Source organism: Leucoraja erinacea, chromosome 2 (assembly GCF_028641065.1).
Source record: "Leucoraja erinacea ecotype New England chromosome 2, Leri_hhj_1, whole genome shotgun sequence".
Taxonomy (NCBI): domain Eukaryota; kingdom Metazoa; phylum Chordata; class Chondrichthyes; order Rajiformes; family Rajidae; genus Leucoraja; species Leucoraja erinaceus.
This window is the reverse complement of record NC_073378.1, coordinates 91,628,618-91,648,276: the sequence shown is the minus strand read 5'-3', so window position 1 is coordinate 91,648,276 and position 19,659 is coordinate 91,628,618. Positions and strand designations below refer to the sequence as shown.

General features: G+C 41.1%; 1 protein-coding gene across 2 annotated transcripts in view; it reads right to left on the bottom strand.

Moving 5' to 3' along the window:
* Positions 1-19,659, bottom strand: part of cdk6 (cyclin-dependent kinase 6) — a 189,908-nt gene that overhangs the window by 35,958 nt on the left and 134,291 nt on the right. The window lies entirely within an intron of this gene.

Below are 19,659 nucleotides of genomic sequence, written 5' to 3'. Positions count from 1 at the left end.
TCTCTATCCCTCTCCCTGTCTCTGCCCTCTCTCTGTCTCTATCCCTCTCCCTGTCTGCTCTGCCTGCCCTCTACCTGTCTCTGCCCTCTCTCTGTCTCTGCTCTGTCCTCCACCAATATCTCCAAGTTTGCGGATGACACTAAGCTGGGGGGCAGTGTTAGCTGTGAGGAGGGTGCTAGGAGACTGCAAGGTGACTTGGATAGGCTGGGTGAGTGGGCAGATGTTTGGCAAATGCAGTATAATGTGGATAAATGTGAGGTTATCCATTTTGGTGGCAAAAACGGGAAAGCAGACTATTATCTAAATGGTGGCCGATTGGGAAAGGGGGAGATGCAGTGAGACCTGGGTGTCATGGTACACCAGTCATTGAAGGTAGGCATGCAGGTGCAGCAGGCAGTAAAGAAAGCGAATGGTATGTTGGCTTTCATAGCAAAAGGATTTGAGTATAGGAGCAGGGAGGTTCTACTGCAGTTGTACAGGGTCTTGGTGAGACCACACCTGGAGTATTGCGTACAGTTTTTGGTCTCCAAATCTGAGGAAGGACATTATTGCCATAGAGGGAGTGCAGAGAAGGTTCACCAGACTGATTCCTGGGATGTCAGGACTGTCTTATGAAGAAAGACTGGATAGACTTGGTTTATACTCTCTAGAATTTAGGAGATTGAGAGGGGATCTTATAGAAACTTACAAAATTCTTAAGGGGTTGGACAGGCTAGATGCAGGAAGATTGTTCCCGATGTTGGGGAAGACCAGGACAAGGGGTCACAGCTTAAGGATAAGGGGGAAATCCTTTAAAACCGAGATGAGGAGAGAACTTTTTTCACACAGAGAGTGGTGAATCTCTGGAACTCTCTGCCACAGAGGGTAGTTGAGGCCAGTTCATTGGCTATATTTAAGAGGGAGTTAGATGTGGCCCTTGTGGCCAAGGGGATCAGAGGGTATGGAGAGAAGGCAGGTACGGGATACTGAGTTGGATGATCAGCCATGATCATATTGAATGGCGGTGCAGGCTCGAAGGGCCGAATGGCCTACTCCTGCACCTAATTTCTATGTTTCTATGTTTCTATGTTACCTGTCTCTGCCCTCTCCCTGTCTCCGCCCTCTCCCTGTCTCTGCCCTATCTCTGTCTCTGTCCTCTCTCTGTCTCTGCCCTCTCTCTGTCTCTGCCCTCTCTCTCTCTCTCTGCCCTCGCTCTCTGCCCTCGCTCTCTCTCTCTGCCACCTCTCTCCCTGCACTCTCTTTCTCTGCCCTCTCTCTCTACCCACTTCCTCTCCCTCTCTAGCCGCACCTGCGTTGTTGGGGGCTATGTGAGAGTGGATAGGTCGGCGCATGGGGTAAAAGGAGCAAATGAATAATATTAATATAATATCAAGGGGGGGAGGGTTAGTGTCTGTGTGTGTGGGGGGGAGGGGGGGTGGTGGTTAGTGTGTGTGACGGCACAGGTGACATCAGGTGACATTTTGGGCAGGTGACATCAGGTGACTGAATCTTCAGATCTGAAGAATGGTCTCAACCTGAAACGTCACCTATCCATGTACTCCAGAGATGTTGCCTAATCCACAGAGTTACTCCAGCATTTTGTGCCATTTTGTATAAGCCAGCATCTGCAGTTCCTTGTTAATACAAATGTGTTGATCTCTCCTGTTGTACATAAATGATAAATATGGTACTGTCTATCTATGAGCCCTGTATTCATCACTTCATCCATGGCAAATTTCCATGCAAAAATGCTAACTTTAACCCATGAATTAACCATTAGCTTAAGTAATAGGGTGGAATTGGGATAGTTTTCTATTCCAGGAAGTGTCCGAAATATACACCTCTTTACCACCTGATCCAGGGATCTCATGTTTTTAAGTATGAAAACTCATTGACAATGGAAAAACATTTATGCAAATTTAGGTAAATGTCGAAATTTATCATTTTCAGTTTCATATTGCGCAAAAACTGCATTTTTCCCTAAGATTTCAAATATTGACATGGCAAATGTATACTAGATCAAAAGTTAAAAAAAGGCAAAAATAAATGTAGAGGAAGACCAGAGGAACAACCTTTACCATCCTAGAAATGAAGAGGAAGCTCAGTAAAATGAGGAACCAGGGTTTGTTGGTTAACCAGATGCGTGTTAATGGCCAAAAGCATTTCCATGAATTGAACAAAATGCGTGATTTGGAACTGCCCACAGTCATGCACATATCTGTTAAAATATAAACTTCGTTATGATACATCTGCTGTTATTCATCATATTAACCCTTTGCATCATTCAAAGGGTTCTATTTGTGCTTCATTATAACAATAAATTAAGTAAGGGCAAACTGCTCCCAGATCCAAAATGAATGTTCTTGGAAATATTTGTCTCAAGCTCTTACAATTATCAAGGTAATTGTATTTTTTTTGTCAGTTGCTAAAAGATATATCACAAAAAAATTCACCTGAGAAATTCTGCAGGTAAGTTTGACAATTGGGACTCATTGGATATCAGGAAAGTAACAACAACAACAACATTCTGATCCACAAAGAAACAATGGCCATGGTGGAAAGGATTTGGAGTTTTGGAGCTAGAGAAAAGATGATAATGTCCCAGTACCATGTGCTAGTGACATTAAGGTGGGTGCTATTTTAGATAGTGAAGATGATTGTCAAAAATGGCAGCAAGATCTTGATCAGTAGGGCAGGTGGGTTGAGGAATGGTTAATGTAGCAATGTTACAAAATATTTTAAATATCAAGTCTGCAATTTATCCCATCAGATAAAGCATAAAAAGAAGTTTAATTCGACACCTAATTCACTTTCATATCTTCAGTATTAAAAAGGTTATGGCCATTTTCATGCTTGGAAATTAGCATCTTGTTCCCTATTGCTTTTCCATTGACTTAGCACAAAAGCTGTGATCGCGGACAGTCAAAAGCCCATAACATTCTTAAAAATTAAGAGAACTGAATGATTATATAGATTGATGCATTCTGAAACAAATATAAAACATCTTACTTGGATGACCTGAAATTAAAGCATATAATTAGTTAATTACCTAATTGTAGCTAATTACAAAATTGACCATTGTGACGGAAATAGTAATAAACACCCAGACTGCCTTCAAAATTCAAAAATGTGATGATCAGAACTTTAATATTATTGTATAATATGCTGTAAGTCCGTAACAGATAGGTAAATAAATTACAATGTCTTTATAGAGAAGATCAGTTGCTAGCTGGTACATTGGCATATCATAATCAGTAGCATCATCATACTCCTCAGATTGTAACCAATAAGCAACTCTGTACACCTTGTTTATCCTCAACTTTTCAATTTTGGCATTGTAAACTACAAGTTTTTGCTCTTCAAACCATGCATGACATGCCTTTCTGCCCACTACTTTCCCATTAAGAATGTCCTGTAGATTCCATTTCTTATGAAAAGGATATATGTTTTAAATAGCCCAAGTATCCAAATAACAAACTAATCCCATTCACACAAGAATTCACAATAAAACATGATTTTTAAATCTCACTGTCATGAATTTATATCCCAGATGGAAGGAATTTAATGTTTAATTCCCATAATTTAATCTAGAAATTGCGATCCGTCATGTTGTACGCGTTCGAAGTTGCTTTTTATTTTAATCCAAATATTAAATTGCCCAGCAATTTAAAAAAAAAATATCGCGAACGGGTGTTGGATCGATTTTTCTTCAGCAGCTAGCAGCCCGAGGAAGTCTGCCTCTGATAGGCAGGACAAAACGGCATTTTAATCCCATTCCCCCCCCCCCCCCCTCAAAGGAGCCAAAGTCGCGCACATGGCCAGTGGCAGAACTGCAGCGCCGCTGAACGTAAGTATTGTAATATCGCTAGTTAATGGCGTTTAGGACAGATAATAACGAGGTGTTGAATTTTGGGAAGCTGAAGGGCCTTTTTCCACACTGTATGACTATGACTCTAGGTGCACAAAATCATGAGAGGAATAGATTGGGTCTTACGCAGAGTCTTTTGCTCAGAGTAGGGGAATCAAGACCAAGCCATAGATTTAAGGAAAGGGGGGGAAAGATTTAACAGGAACTTGAGGGGCAACATTTTTTTTACACAAAGAGTGGTAGGTGTATGGAACACGTTGCCAGAGGAGGTAGTTGGAGCAGGTACTATTGCAATGTTTAAAAAACAGGTACATGGATAGCATAGGTTTAGAAGGACGTGGGCCAAATGTAAGAAGGTGGGACTTGTGTAGATGGGACATATTGGTCGGTGTGGGCAAGTTGGGCTGAAGAGCCTGTTTCCATGCAATATGTATCCATGACTCGAGTGAATATAGAAAAATGAATACACAGCGGGTAAATATGTGGCCTGAGTAGCAGTGCTGGAGGAAATATTTTGATTCCTGAGGCATTTGGATTAATTCTGCAGCAGAGGTAATTTTTCAGGTCTGACCCCATTGTCTAAGAAATCTGGGGTAGGGTTTAAATGAATTTGCCAAGAGTAAAGGCTTGGAAGAAACAGAGAGTAAAGATAAGGACCCAGAAATTATTTGCATTGTGTTACATATTTCTGCACTAAGGAATAATGTAAATCCTTATGACTAAATCCAAAGGATATATGCTGCGTGGATCTCACAGGGCATTAAATTTTCCCACGTACTGTGTGCATTTCACATGCCTACACTTAGACGTTTCTGTAGATTGCCAGTGATTTCAAGTGACACCAGGGTGTGAGTTAGTATATGGGCAGCAAAGCTTTGGACGAAGACAGGAGATCACCTGGGAAGAATCAAATCCAGAGACAGCAAAGGCACAAATGAAAATGTCTGCAACAGGTAGACAAATAATAATCCGAAGCTCAGTTTGGGGCTCAAAAATGCCAGCAAAGTTATACACCTTCTGATTCAGTTTCAGGAATTTGCCAAGAAGTGGAACAATGTTGGTAGCAAGAAAAAGGTGTACAAAAGAAAAAGCATGAATATCATGGAGGAAAAAGCTAACCTGACCAGCATGGTTCTATTATGCATGTGTATTTAAGAAAGGGGTGTTTGAAATAAAAATGTTACATGGTGTTATAATATAATGGCTATAATAGATGATAAGGTTCTGGCTTAAATATCGGTAAGAATGAATATTGCTAAGGGTGGTAGCAATATTGGAACCATGGGATACAGGGGAGACATGTGTGAGGGCCTCATCTGTGATGGAAGAGGGGAACCCACAATTCTTAAAGAATGAGAACATCTAGGGTACCCTGGTATGGAAAACCTCATATTGGGAGCAGATGCGGTGGAGATGGAGGAATTGGCAGTAGTGAATATCGTCATGATTTGGTCATGTGTAATAAAGTGATATACCTATTTCAGTCTATACCGGTATATATACCAAAATATTTTTTCAAAAAATTAGACTCTAACATTACAAATTATATTTGGGACTATAAATCACATAGAATCACAAAAAAACACTTATGTAAACCAAAAGAGGTCGGGGGACTTTCACTTCCGAATTTTATGTATTATTACTGGGCAGTGCATATTAAGAATATGATTTATTGGTTGGATAGTTCTACACAACAGACAGAATGGATAAAAATGGAGAAGGAGGATTGTCATCCTTGTAATATAGGAACGATCCTCTTTTCCCCCAAAAAACTGAATAACACAATATATAAGAAGAACCCAATTATATATGGTACAATAAGAATTTGGAAACAAATAAAATTATCTTTAAAATTAAGAAATCTATCACTGTTAATGCCAATTGCGAATAACCCTTTATTTAAACCATCTCTTATTGATAAGACATATAACCAATGGGAAAGTCTCGGAATTAGAAGGATCAGGGATATGTACGAAATAGGAAACCTATTATCATTCCAACAACTACAATTAAAATTTAAATTGAAAAACAACCAATATTTTAAATATCTTCAGATTTGCGACTTTGTGAAAAAATATATACAAGGATATCAAAAAGTAACTCCTGACTTATTGGAAGAAGCAATGAATATTGAAGCTGACTCACAAAAATTAATATCCTATTTATATAATAGTATTCTAAATATAGACCTACCATCGACAGAGGTACTTAGAGAAGAGTGGGAACGGGAATTAATGATAAAAATTACGAAGGTTAAATGGGAAAAATACCTGATATATATTCACAAATGTTCAATTAATGTAAGACATAATCTAATACAATTTAAAATTGTACATAGATTATATTATTCAAAAACAAGATTGAACAAATTTTATCCAAATATATCCGCCACTTGTGATAAATGTCTAGCCCAAAAGGCAACTATAACACACTCCTTAGTTTCCTGCATAAAACTTTATAGATTTTGGAATGATATTTTTGAAATACTTACAAAATTATTCAAGACAAGAATGGAACCTAATACTGAAATGATTATATTTGGTGTAATGGAAGATGGGAATAAATTGGACGCGTCTCAAAATCTATTCCTTAATTATGGTTTAATAATAGCAAAAAAATTAATACTTAAATTTTGGAAGGGTACATCAATACCAACGCTTAAAATGTGGATTGCAAGTATGTTGGACACCGCTCATCTTGAGGAAATGCAATTCCTCCTAATGGATAAATCAGACCAATTCATAACGAGTTGGTCTCCATTCGTCGTTTTTTTGGAATCATATGGTGCAACACAATTGTAAAAAATAACTGTTTCAGGACTGGACGAGGGTTGGTCAAAACTATAAATAATGATCTCCTTTTCTTTTCATTATTTTCTCTCTCAACTTTCTTCATTTACTCGTTTTCTTTCTTCACACACTATATATTTCACATTTTTCTATCCTTTACTATCTAACTTCTTTTTCTTATTCTTATCTTTTTTCAATGTAACAAAAAAAAAGAAGTTGTACATAAAATGTATTATGAAAATGTATATTAGGCACTTTGGTGCCATATGACTGTGCTTACTTCTAATAAAATAAAATATTAAAAAAAAAAAAAAAAAAGTGTAATAAAGTGGGATTAACAAGAAATCTGATTAAGGATACTTTGATAATAATGATCACAATATGGTGGAATTCTAGATGCAGGGCAAACATCTCAGGTAATTAACGACAACCACAAAATTATGAACGAGAAATAGTCGAGCGTAGTTTTAATAAATAGGCTAAGAAATAGATCAGTGGATGAGCAGTGGATGTGAGTTTGAGCAGTACATACATTTGGTTCCTTCGACGAGACCTCAGGTCATCTGCCCAACTGATCAAGGTCCTGATGCAATTTTTGACAACCATCGTCACTATCTACAATATCACCCACTTTTGTCATCATCTGCAAACTTGCTAACCATGCCATGTACATTCTCATCAAAATCATTGATATAGATGACAAACAGCAATTGGCTTAGCACCGAACCCTGAGGCACACCACTGGTCACAGGCCTCGTGTCTGAACAACAACCTTCCACCATCACCCTCTGCTTTCTTCCATGAAGCTAAATTTCTATCCATTTAGCTATCTCTCCTTGGATCCCATGGGATCTAACCTTCCAGCGCAGTCTACCATGCAGAACCTTGCCAAATGTTAGCTGAAATCCATACATACATCATCTACAGCTCTGCCTTCATCTAGGTTTTTGGTCACATCTTCAAAAATTCAATCTGATTCGTGACACGACCTCCCACATACAAAACCATTCTGACTACCCCTAAACAGCCCTTGTCCATCTAAGTAAATATCAATAGTGAAAATACTCAACTGGTAAAGCATAATGCCATCATGTTTTGAGGATGGATCTACACGGGCTGAATTTGGAGACACTTAATGAATAAAAAAACAATAAACTGAATAATGGGACATGGCATCGGGTATGATGCCACGCCCCATCGGGTATTACCCCATTCACATGATTTTGTTTGCTATTTCCTCTTTAAAAATACATAAAACAGAAGAGACTGATTCTCATTTTCCAAACATCAACAGAAAATAAACCGCTGAAGGAACTCAGCATACAGGTAGCACTTCTGGAGGAATGGACATATGATGCTTCAGGCCAGGGCGCAACTTTAGATTAATGAAGTTGGGAGAGTAGGGTAGAAAGGAGATTTAGGGGTGGGGTAAAGCCTGGCAAGTGATAGGTGGATACAGGCGAGGGGAGGGGGTTTAGTGGCAGATGGCTGGAGTGATAAATGCTTTCCGGAAGTGGTGGCGCTGGTGAGCGGCTCGCCTGCAGTCCGTTTGTCTTTACTTTTTTGTGTTGTTTTTTTTTTGTTTTATCTAGTTAAGTTTTTGGTTTTTAGGTTGTGTTTATGGTTATTGTGGGGGGGGGGGGGGGGGGGGGGGGGGGGGGCCAACGGGGCTTGCTGTCTCTCCCTTCGGGGGAATGCGACTTTTTTATCGTATCCCCCTTCTCTGCCTCCGTCTGCGCTGAGGCCAAATGGCGGAGCTCGTGACCTCGAGACTCCGAAGCAGCCAGTCAGGACTTGCCCTGGGCTCGCTCTCGTGAGGGCGGCCCAACTCGGGTCTGGAACGGCGCTCCCGTGAGGGGCTGTGACGCTCCCGTGAGGGCGGCCTGGCGAGGGGCTGAGACTTTCCCTGAGGGGCTGTGGCGCTCCCGTCGTGGCGGCCAAACCCGAGGGAGATACGGTGCTCCTGTCGGAGCGGCCCAGCTCGAGGGAGGAACGGCACTCACGTGAAGGCGATCCGGCTAGGGGCTGGAACGGTGCTCCAGTGGCTGGGACGGCGTTCTGGCGGTGGTGACCTGAGTCTGGGGTTCAGCCGCGGGCCAGCGGCTGCATCCGCTGGACTGGAGGGCGGCAGCTTCGACCACCCCGGACCGCGGTGTTTGAGCCGGCCTGTTTGCGGGGTTCGGTGAGCCGCGGGACTGTTTGTGCCATCACCCAGTGGGGTATCGCCTCAGCGCAGAGGGAGAAGAGGAGGGAAGACACTGCAGCCCTAAGAGTTTTGCCTCTACCACAGTGGGGAGGTGCTTGGAGGACTCACTGTGGTGGATGTTAATTTGTGTTTAGTGTTGTTTATTATTGTATGATTGTATGTATGACTGCAGGCACGAAATTCTGTTCAGACCGTAAGGTCTGAATGACAATAAAGGAATTCAATTCAATTCAATTCAATTCAATACAGGTAAAATGGAGACAAAAGGTTGTCAGATAAGGAAGAAGAAGCAGAAGAAACATAGAAACATAGAAATTAGGTGCAGGAGTAGGCCATTCGGCCCTTCGAGCCTGCACCGCCATTCAATATGATCATGTCTGATCATCCAACTCAGTATCCCGTACCTGCCTTCTCTCCATACCCTCTGATCCCCTTAGCCACAAGGGCCACATCTAACTCCCTCTTAAATATAGCCAATGAACTGGCCTCAACTACCCTCTGTGGCAGAGAGTTCCAGAGATTCACCACTCTCTGTGTGAAAAAAGTTCTTCTCATCTCGGTTTTAAAGGATTTCCCCCTTATCCTTAAGCTGTGACCCCTTGTCCTGGACTTCCCCAACATTGGGAACAATCTTCCTGCATCTAGCCTGTCCAACCCCTTAAGAATTTTGTAAGTTAATTCTTGAGTTGAATTTAAAGCTGGACGGAGAGATATGGTGGGCTTCCCTGGATCGGGGGTGCTCCAGTACTTTCAACATGCAGACCGGACTTGAACTTTGGACTTTTTCCCTTTTTCTTTATAAACGGTGCCAAAATATGCCGACTGTGCATTTACGGATTGTGCAAGAAAATTTCACTGTGCTGGTGCAAACGTGGCAATAAAAATCCTTGAGCCATTAAATCGTTAATCTCTGAGTTCGTAAAATTCAATAATCTAGCATATGCAAATTTTAACATTTTGTGTCAGATTAACACAAATTGACTGTATTGACATAAACAGTTAGCCTCGTCTATGAAGTTACTATACACTAAATGGCACAGTATTTTATTGGAAGCCACAATGTTTGCAAATGCACAGATAGAGCATAAACAACACATACTGTACATTCGACATTTGAAAACTGATATCTGATGCTACACAAAAGAGGTATACCCGATGAAATTGGCGATTATTTGCAGATGTTTGAAACTATTGTTTGAAATGTTCCAGTACGAACAAACACTTAACACCATTTGGACAAAAAGTGCTGGAGTAACTCAGCATCTCTGCGGAACATGGATTGGTGATGTTACGGGTCGAGACCCATCTTCAGACATTCCGTGTGCAAGATAGTAAAACAATAATCAAATAAAAACACTTTCACACTCTTGTTAACGGTCTTATTGTTTTAACAGCAACTGCACAAAAAGGTAAATTAACATTTTGTGAACAATTATCAAGATCAAGATTAAAGACCACCTGGTGCGCCGGGGAGATGGCCAGCCCTGCCGGCAGTCTGTTCGTTTTTACATCTTTTGTTATTTTTAGCGTCTGTTAAGCATTTGTTTTAATGTACTTTGGTTTGTTTTACGTGGGGGAGGAGGGGGAGGGGATGAGGGATCGGGGGAAACTTTTTTTCAAGTTCTTACCTTCCCGGAGATGTGATTGATTTTCGGATCACATTCTCCGGGCTCTGCGGCCTACCATCGCTGGAGCTGAGAGCCGCCTTGGACTGTCGTGAGCCCCACCGTGGGGCGCGGACCTAACATCGGAGCAGATCCCTTGCCTGGGATGCTCCCACCGCGGCCTGCGGACTTACCATCAAGGGCTCGCAGTCTCGGGAGAGGCTAGTCGGGATGCTCCAACGCTGCAGAAGGTTCAACCAGCCCCGACGCGAGGTTCGACCACCCGGCGCAGGGGAGCTGATAACCCCCCCCGATGCAGGAGCTGAATGCCTCGACGTTGAGGGCCCGAACGCCGCCGTCTACGGGAGTCAAGATCATCCCGTCAACGGAGGGCTTGAGGCCCTTGACCGAGGAAGAACAAAAGGAAGGCCTTGAACTTTATTTCGCCTTCCATCACAGGAATGTGTAGGAGTCACTGTGGTGGATGTTCATGTTAAAATGTGTATTTAAGTCTGTTGCTTTTAATTGTATGACTGACCGGGCCAGTGAAATTCCTCGTATGTTGCAAAACATACTTGGTGAATAAAATCTGATTCTGATTCTGATTCTGATTCTGATCACATGCCCACAAATGTCATAGGTCCTTTGCTCTATATATTTATGAATTACAACTACATACATTTTGCTATCCAATTAAATACTAGTTGCGGCTAATACAATGGAAATCATTGCTCTATTAATTTTGATTGCTTCAAACTTAATATCCTTGTAATATTTTGTTCTTTCTTGGGATCTTCCACTGCATAACAGATATGCAACTTGAAATGAGAATATTCACACCATAATCAATGCTTTCTGGTTTGTGCAAACTCACAAAAAGTTACTATCGTTCTAAAAGTAACTATTCTGTTCGGCTACTAGTAGCTCTCCAGATGGCTGCATCTCCAATCTTCATAACGAAAAGTGGTGTTTATTTTATTCAGCATTTAATTCACAGCTGTAACAGTATGGTATTGAGGCAGGCACGATGGGAGGAGGGGAGGTTATGGGCAAGCAGAGAGTAGTTATTGAGAAGTGACACATATATTTGGCACCAACAGAAACTTCCTTTCCATTTAAATGGTGAAATAATAGTGTTATGATAAAACTTTGATACAGGGAAGATGAAAGAGACACACCTTTGTCTATTTATCTGCGGTGACTCCCAGAGGTTTTTATAACTAGGAAACGGATGTACCCAGAAAAACAGCTTACTTAGAATCTGTGGTTCTACCTAGAAATTAAGATGACACCACATGCTGAAATGAAGGGCTTTGACTGGTTAGCAGGTCATTACAACAATCTAGCACATGTTTGTTCGTGAGTCGTTGCATTCTTGAGGTAAAGGAACAGCTGAGGTTTGTGTTATCATTTTTTATGTCCATCTTTAACATGACTTTCACATGACTTGTGTGCTTCTGGTCACATGACAAATGAATGCTTAATCAAAGGTTCTTCAATGTAAGCGGTAGCACAGGTGTCAGGCGATGAAGGTTCAAGCCACTCAGTGACGTGATCTAAAAACCTTGGCTGATGTTGAGTGCAGTGTTATGTGAGTGCTGCATTCTTGAGGTCCATGGTGCCCTCTCTCAGGTGGACATGGAAATATACCATGATACAATTTCAAAGAATAGTCGTGGAGTTATAGTTCATGTCTTGGTCAATATTTATCATTCATTTGACTTTATTTATAGAGGTCATCTATTTATTCCAGTCTGCAGGAACCTGTTTGCAAATTAGATGCTGCATTTCCTACATCACTAGAAGGAGTGGACTTCAAAAGTACTTCTTTAGCCATATCATGTTCTCATAGGTCAGAAGGGCATGAACGATGCCCTTTAAATGTATAAACTTGTTTGCTAGCATTGAGTCTATAATTAATATAATCAATAAAGCAATTGAAATAATTCACCATTATTATTAGCATTGAATATAATCTACTACAAGAATTAACATAACAGCAGGTATGAACCATAACTTTGGCAGGGATACTGTACATGATGCTAAATATAGTGTGATGTACGGTTATTATGGCCTCTTTCATTCTTCTTTGGTGAAGAAAATCAACACAAAATTTGTTTCAAGGAACCTCTATACATGGTGCTAGGTGCATAATTCTTTCCAAAATGTATGTTGCGCATTAACATATTTGTGGAAAGAGTTCTTCGATGTATTACATTTGCATTACATCTGTGAGAGTGATAGCCTTTGTATGCAGAGGTGTACAGAGTATACAGGTTGCAACGTCACTCAGTGAACAAGGCTTGTCCATTTAAAATGCTTGTGCATTTCAATGCTCTAGCTGATCACTCTTCATTCCATTGGATAAACATACATTTGGCAGCATGAAGCCAACCCCCCACCACCTCACTGTCCTCACAATCCCAACGTCACCAAGATGATTAGTTCATATTCTGATTAATTTCTACTCTGAAGCTGTGATTATACTATTCCCAAGAGCTTTCTGAGTTCATTAACATTGTTAAATTTAAGGCCATGATGTAACAGATGTGATGGAATATGGTTTGAGGTAAAGGCTTTCGCTTTTGGATTTTGGAACAAACCCGAAAGCATTAGTTGGCATTGACCTTGGTTTACGGCATGACAGGAAGACTGAATGGAAATCAAGCTGCTGCAGAAGGGAGGAGGTGAAGGAAGTGAAGGACTCTCAGCAGCAGGTGAAATCCATCAAGGATGTACAGGAAGCGATTCTCCTTTTATGAATCCCAGTGAGGAACAAAATGATAAGTATCTCGGGTCCAGTGAGCAAAACCTCACTGAAGTCTGTGACTGGCTCCAATCACAATGGATCTCCCTTTTAGAGATTTCAGTCATGTTACTACTCACTATGTTGTCAGAGCCTTGCATTATACAACATAGTTCATGCTGGCTGCACAGAATAATGGAGTGAATTGATAAGTGACACTAAATCTGTGATCTGCCTCCACTGGAAGCAATCTGAATTGGTGTAGCTAATCTTCATGATACCCAATCCAATTTCCTAGGACTATCAAATTTAGATGCAGATTTTTACATTCTAGGATGGATTAGTTTCAAATCCATAGCAAATAAATTCTACTGCTAACATCATACAAAGGACGCATTTACCTTATATTTTGATTACTATAATTTATCTCCCTTTCAATTCACATGTAGAATTTACATGCTGCATCTTTTGTTTTGTTTTTTAAACAAAGGTGCAATCTGCTCTGATAAAATGGTATGTTAACATTTCACAAAACCAAGGATAACAAAGCAATGAACACATTAAAATAATTCTGCAAAAATCAGTACCCTTGTGCATTACTTCGCCTAAAGGTCTCAAACATTGATATTTGAAACCCTGAGAAAATGCTTCCTGTATTCAAAACAACTGTCTAACTATTGAAAGTAATTGATTCCATAAAAACATGTGATCTCCTAGCTGCCAAAACTTCAACAGCAGCCTGGGAAAATCAAAGTTGGGGATGGAAAGGAACAGATTTGAAAGAAATGTATTTCCTTTACCAACTTATCCTTAAAGTGGACCTTTCTTTTTTCACCAATTTTACAGGAGCTGAAGTGCTTTAAACCACTCCATCTGAGTAGTCTTTAGCTTGGGCAGTATTAAGAGTTTCCATGTAGTTAGTCACTGGTTTGTGCCTTCTAAAAGGTGGTGGTGAGCCTTTTTAAAGCACAGGATGGATACAATGTACCTCACTAGTTTGGTTGGTATGTTTTTCATCTATTTAAAATCAGATAAATGGAGACAATGGACACATTTAACATTTCCCCATAATTCCTCAGAAGAGACTTTGGCGTTGGAGGAGTTTCCCAACTATGGGGAGGCATATATTAGAAATATATATGGGGGGTGGAGACAGCAACGGAGGAAAGAAAGGTGAAGTTCTTCCAGCTGCACCCAATTTTCTGCAATACAAATTTTCTGTGCCAGCCTGCCACACTGTATAACATTGCCCACTGACAGTAATGGTTCATGGCAAGGCCCTGGACTACTTCTCATATCTTCAGTCACCTCACTTCAAAGACAGACAGAAACAGTAAATATCGCCATTGCCTTCATTGAGCCAGTAGAGGCTTCAGATAAATGATGAAAAAAATGTTTCAGAACTAATACAAAACTCATGGCTCTGCCAAGCAGCAATAATCCTTGCCCTTCCATTGGCTTTTGAGACCTGGACTACCTACAGCAGGCACCTGAAGGCATAGCAAAGCCGCCATCTTTAGTGTCTCTGTAAAACCCTCCTAGTTCACTGAACGGGTAGGTTAATCATTGTCAGTGTCCTCGCCCATGCCAACCATTGATGAGGTTGCAGTTACACTCATTAGCCACACTAGACAGTCTAGCTCACTGGTATGCTAGACTCCCAAAACAATTTATTCTGAGTTCTGTCACAGAAACTGTGGAAACGTCTGAGGTTCCCACGTTGGCCTCATCTAAAAACACAAAACCCACAGTGGAACCAAGTCATCGTTGATCCTGTGAGGATGTTTGCTGACAGTGTTATTTTCTGTTTTACGCCACTGGCACATGTACTAAAAGAGTTGTGCTGCAGCTGCAGAAGTTCTACGAGCAGCTCCCGAGGCAGGAGGCGGGAGGGGGGAGGGGGGAGGGGGGTGAGAGAAAGACGTGAGAGAGTACTGAGAGATTAGCACCTGCACCTCATAGATATAATGCATATGATAATTGGCTGCAGTCCAATGTCAGAAACAACATAGGTCAGTGAGATCTCAACATTGTGGTCCAATGGATAAATAACCTAAAAATGTAAATGACCAGGAATGTTACTGCATGTACATCAATGCTTAATTAAAGTTTGGATCTTCTGTGTCACTTAGAGTCCCAAATGACCACCTTTCACTCTGTTCCTTTGGGTTCTGAGCAGAATAATGAGACCAATGTGAGAACCCACAAACTGTTCCGCTGTTGAGGCAGGGGGTGCCTAACGATGAGGTGCTCCTTCCATTGCTTCTGTGAGCTCCTAATGCATGAACTTGAGGTTGTTGGTACTGTCCCTGCTGGTGATGCCAGGCTGATCTACCTCATGCACAAACAGTTAAATGCATGGACATAATCTGACCCAGTATTGGCAGATGTGCTTAGAAATGCAATATTTTAGCTAAAATATCAACTTAATGGATTTAAACTACCACACTAATTGAGGAATGTGAGTTGAAACACAGAGATAAGTAATTTGCCACAACCTGTCATGAGTTAAATCTTTTAATGAAGGACATTCTGGCAATTTAATTCAAATTCCTGTGGTGATTCACCAAACATCGTCAGTCAAATAAATCTACAGTAAATGAAACATTCGGCAGAGCTCACTCTTACATGATTTTCTCTCTTCAATAATGGTATGTGAAATCAGGTTAAATAATATAATATCAATATGCATATGTTGCTTAGTAATAAGAGGCTCTTTCACTTTATAACTTCCCACATCTGAGGGCAGTGAAGCAGGCTGGACAGATAAGAACAATGATGCTGGCTAGCAATAAATAGCAGATACTGTAAAAAAAACTCAAGTCAGTTATGATTAAATGACAACATTCTGCACATTCTTTTCTGGTGAGAAAGTTGTCCTAGTTAGCTGGAATCAGTATAGCAGACATTCAATGCTACAGAGGAACCATAACCTTGCACGTTCAACTATTGCCAGAAGACCCTGAATATACCTTTACAAATATGAGGCTTCTGTTACTAACACCCTCACCATCCTACAACTGTCTGCTTTCAAGCATGATATAAATAAATATGCGCCTCGGTTTTTCTTAATTAAATGGAGGAAAATAGTGTTCAATGCACGAAAAGGCTTCTCCAGGATGCTTGGCACTGTGCCAGTGTTTACATTCTCCCTGTGTGGGAAGCAGAGGGTAAAAGGCCTTTGATGGCCGTCCTTTGAATTCTCAGCTGTAGCCGCCTGTGACCCTGCAGCTCACACACTTTCACAGGAATTCTCCATTTAACTGTTCAAATACTGCTTTTAAATGACAAAATATGAGAATCCCATGGACATGCTTTTTCCAGCAAACAAAACGTGTTACGTTCCCGGAAGAGTAATTCCTTAATTCAAAGACATCACCAAAAGGATGGTCCAAGCCAGTTTTCACAGGATCTGACAAAATATGAGAATCCCATGGACATGCTTTTTCCAGCAAACAAAACGTGTTACGTTCCCGGAAGAGTAATTCCTTAATTCAAAGACATCACCAAAAGGATGGTCCAAGTTTATCTAGAAAATAAAAGTGATATATGAGCTAAAAAAATTAATGTTACTGGGCAAAAGAAGGTCCATGAAGAAAACGAACAGTGCAGAAATATGCTCTGTTCAGAACTGCGAGAAGTTCTACGGAATCCAGCAAGCAGTGCTCTAATGGAATGTTACCGGGGGCCCCGTCTATGAACAAAGAGTGCTCAGTATGTACAGCTCTTTCCCCCACCTCTCACACCACCCCCTCTCCACCCCCTCATTGCTACCACATCCGTACTTCGTTAATGGAAAATTCCTGAAAAATGCTGTCATTTTTTTGCTTTTTTTCCCAGTACAGTTTAAAGCCCAGATGACATTTTCCCAATTTATCCCCATTGGATTGGCTCTTTGCCCAACTTGGTGAATAATTACTGTATCAGGGGGAAAAAATGTACACTCCTTGGCAATTGGCAGAGTCTGGCAGGAAATACCAAATAAATTTATCATGCATTGTTTAACTATTTTGCCTGCCTGTAGGCCAGTCTGTTTCAAGTCTAATTTATATATTGGCACCCTCCATACAGTATGCGCGACACTAAGCACAGATTTGTCGTTCTTTGCATATGTCACGCAAAGGCACTTGACTGAGTTTCGACATGTGAAAGTGGTTGTGGCAAAACTCCAAATGTTTGCTACATTAGACAATTCATCAGTGGTGACAGGTACAGTAAGTTACTTTAGATAAAGCCAACGAAAGATTAAAAAATAGGATCCAATTAGCAGAACTACTGAAATAGTTAGCTCCAAAAATACTTTAATTTTATCCCTCAGCAAGCCTGTGTAATTCAAAATCTATTTGCTGAATAATATTTCACGCAGTCTCCTGTAAATAGTTGAGAGTTGACGTGCTCATTACAAGATTCTGTAAACCAGATGATGATGAAGACTAAGATCACTTGAAAAAAGGAAGCTAGACTTGGCCAATGTCTGTGTATACATGCATGCATGTGTTTATATGTGTGTGCGTATGCACGTGTGTGTTTATTTGCATGCATGAAGTCTAGTTACTTAATTGTTAACAGACTTGCAGTTGCTGGGCTGGAGATTTCTAAGGAGTAATATCAATTTTCCATGAGAGAATCTGTTCACCACAACATGCCTTCTAAGATATCAGTGAGGCAATGGTTATAACCCTACTCCCGCAATAGCTAGAAGGGTGTGGGTTAAAAACAAAGGTGCTTGAATGTTCCATATATTAGTCTCCTATGGTGCATCTGGAGCCCAGTTTAGTATTTATGCAACCTGGCTGTGACTGTGATGTGGCAGGCATCACAAGTGGTGACTTTTGGGGCTCTCCTTGTGGGTACGAGATTCCAGGAGTTCTTCCCAATGCGGATCTCTGATGATCATGGACTTCCTTTCCACCCAGATATAATTAATCCTCCTCACTGCCCCAGGAACCAATGGCAACTGAGTTCCATATACCCCAAACACAGACCACCTCCTCACTCCCAATTTTCTGGGATGGTTCCCAAAGGGCCCTGGCTCTGGCCTCCTACCTTGCACCTGGCCTGGTCATCATTCAGCCCATCTGCTGCAAGAAGGGACATAGAAAGCCTTGCTGGATTACCTTAGGCCATTTTCTACCTCCCTGGCACTCTCCCTGCTTCCAGCTAGATATCAGAGCCATGGCCTCTGAAGCAATTTCCTTACTTACTATGCTTCTCACCCAAGCCGCCTGTTAACCTATTTTTAAATAGTGTACAGTTGGGTGGGGGAAGGTGGATCTTGAAGTACTGTAAAATGACCAAAATGTTGAAATACTTACATTTCGTCCGGTGGTGTAAAGGGTCTTTACCAAATTTATAATATTTAAGAGATTAGGGTTGCATAGAAGGTATGTTCATGGACCCATGAACCAAACCCATAGAATACATTACAGTAGTTTACGTATTGAAATTCAGTTTGAAAAGGACTACAAATGAAAAGATTACATTTGTGAATGTTACCATGAAGTTGCTGGAGTGAGACAGACACTCAACCTGTTCATTATTTACCTTAAGCTGTCTGAACATGTTCTGCCTATACCAAATCAGTGAAAGAATAACATAGTCAATTTTTACTGTCCTCTCAAATGTCTTAGCAAGCGATTTAATTTTACTAAATGTTTATGCTGCAGTGTTTCAAGAATAAAGCTGACCACCATTTTTGTGCCAGTCTTCTAAGTGACGCCCATGCCTTGAGAGTGAATTTTGAGACATTAACCAGGAGCATTAAGTGGGCCTGGATGTGGCCAAAGTAATTCAAATTTGGTTACCCGTTCTGTGTGACAATTACTTCCAATCTTTAACTTCTAAAACTGCTCTTCGCTTTTACTTGTAGATCTCATCTCTGGTTCCCTTCTACAGCTTCCTCCAGCCTCTGTCATTCCAAGGCACCAGTTACACCTTGAGCTGAGATTCTCAATGTTAACTGGGCCTCTGTGTCATTGGAGCGATTTACGACCTGCCCTGGAGCCCTGTAGAGCTGCTGCCTGACAGCGCCTGAGACCCGGGTTTAATCCTACCCACTGTCTGTACAGAGTTTGCACATTCTCCCAGTGACCACATGGGTTTCCTCTGGGTACTCCTATTTCCTCCCAGTTTCCAAAGATGTGTGGGTTTGTAGGTTAATTGGCTTCTGTAAATTGTCCCTGGAGTGCAGGGCAGAATTGGTTGGCATGGACTCGGTGGGGTGAAGTGCCTATTTCCACGTTGGATCTCTAAACTAAACTACACATCATGGATCCTTCTCACAGTTTTTACCCAGCTTCATCTGTAAGCAGCTAACCCCAGTGAGGAGCTGCAGAATTGGTGACACACATTCTGACAGTGACTCACTGTATTCTGAGACAGTGTACTCAGACCTTGCTTCAAACAGTGTGTTAACCCTATCAGGCATCTCCTGCCCAGACCTCACAGTGTTTGCTCCAGCACACCAG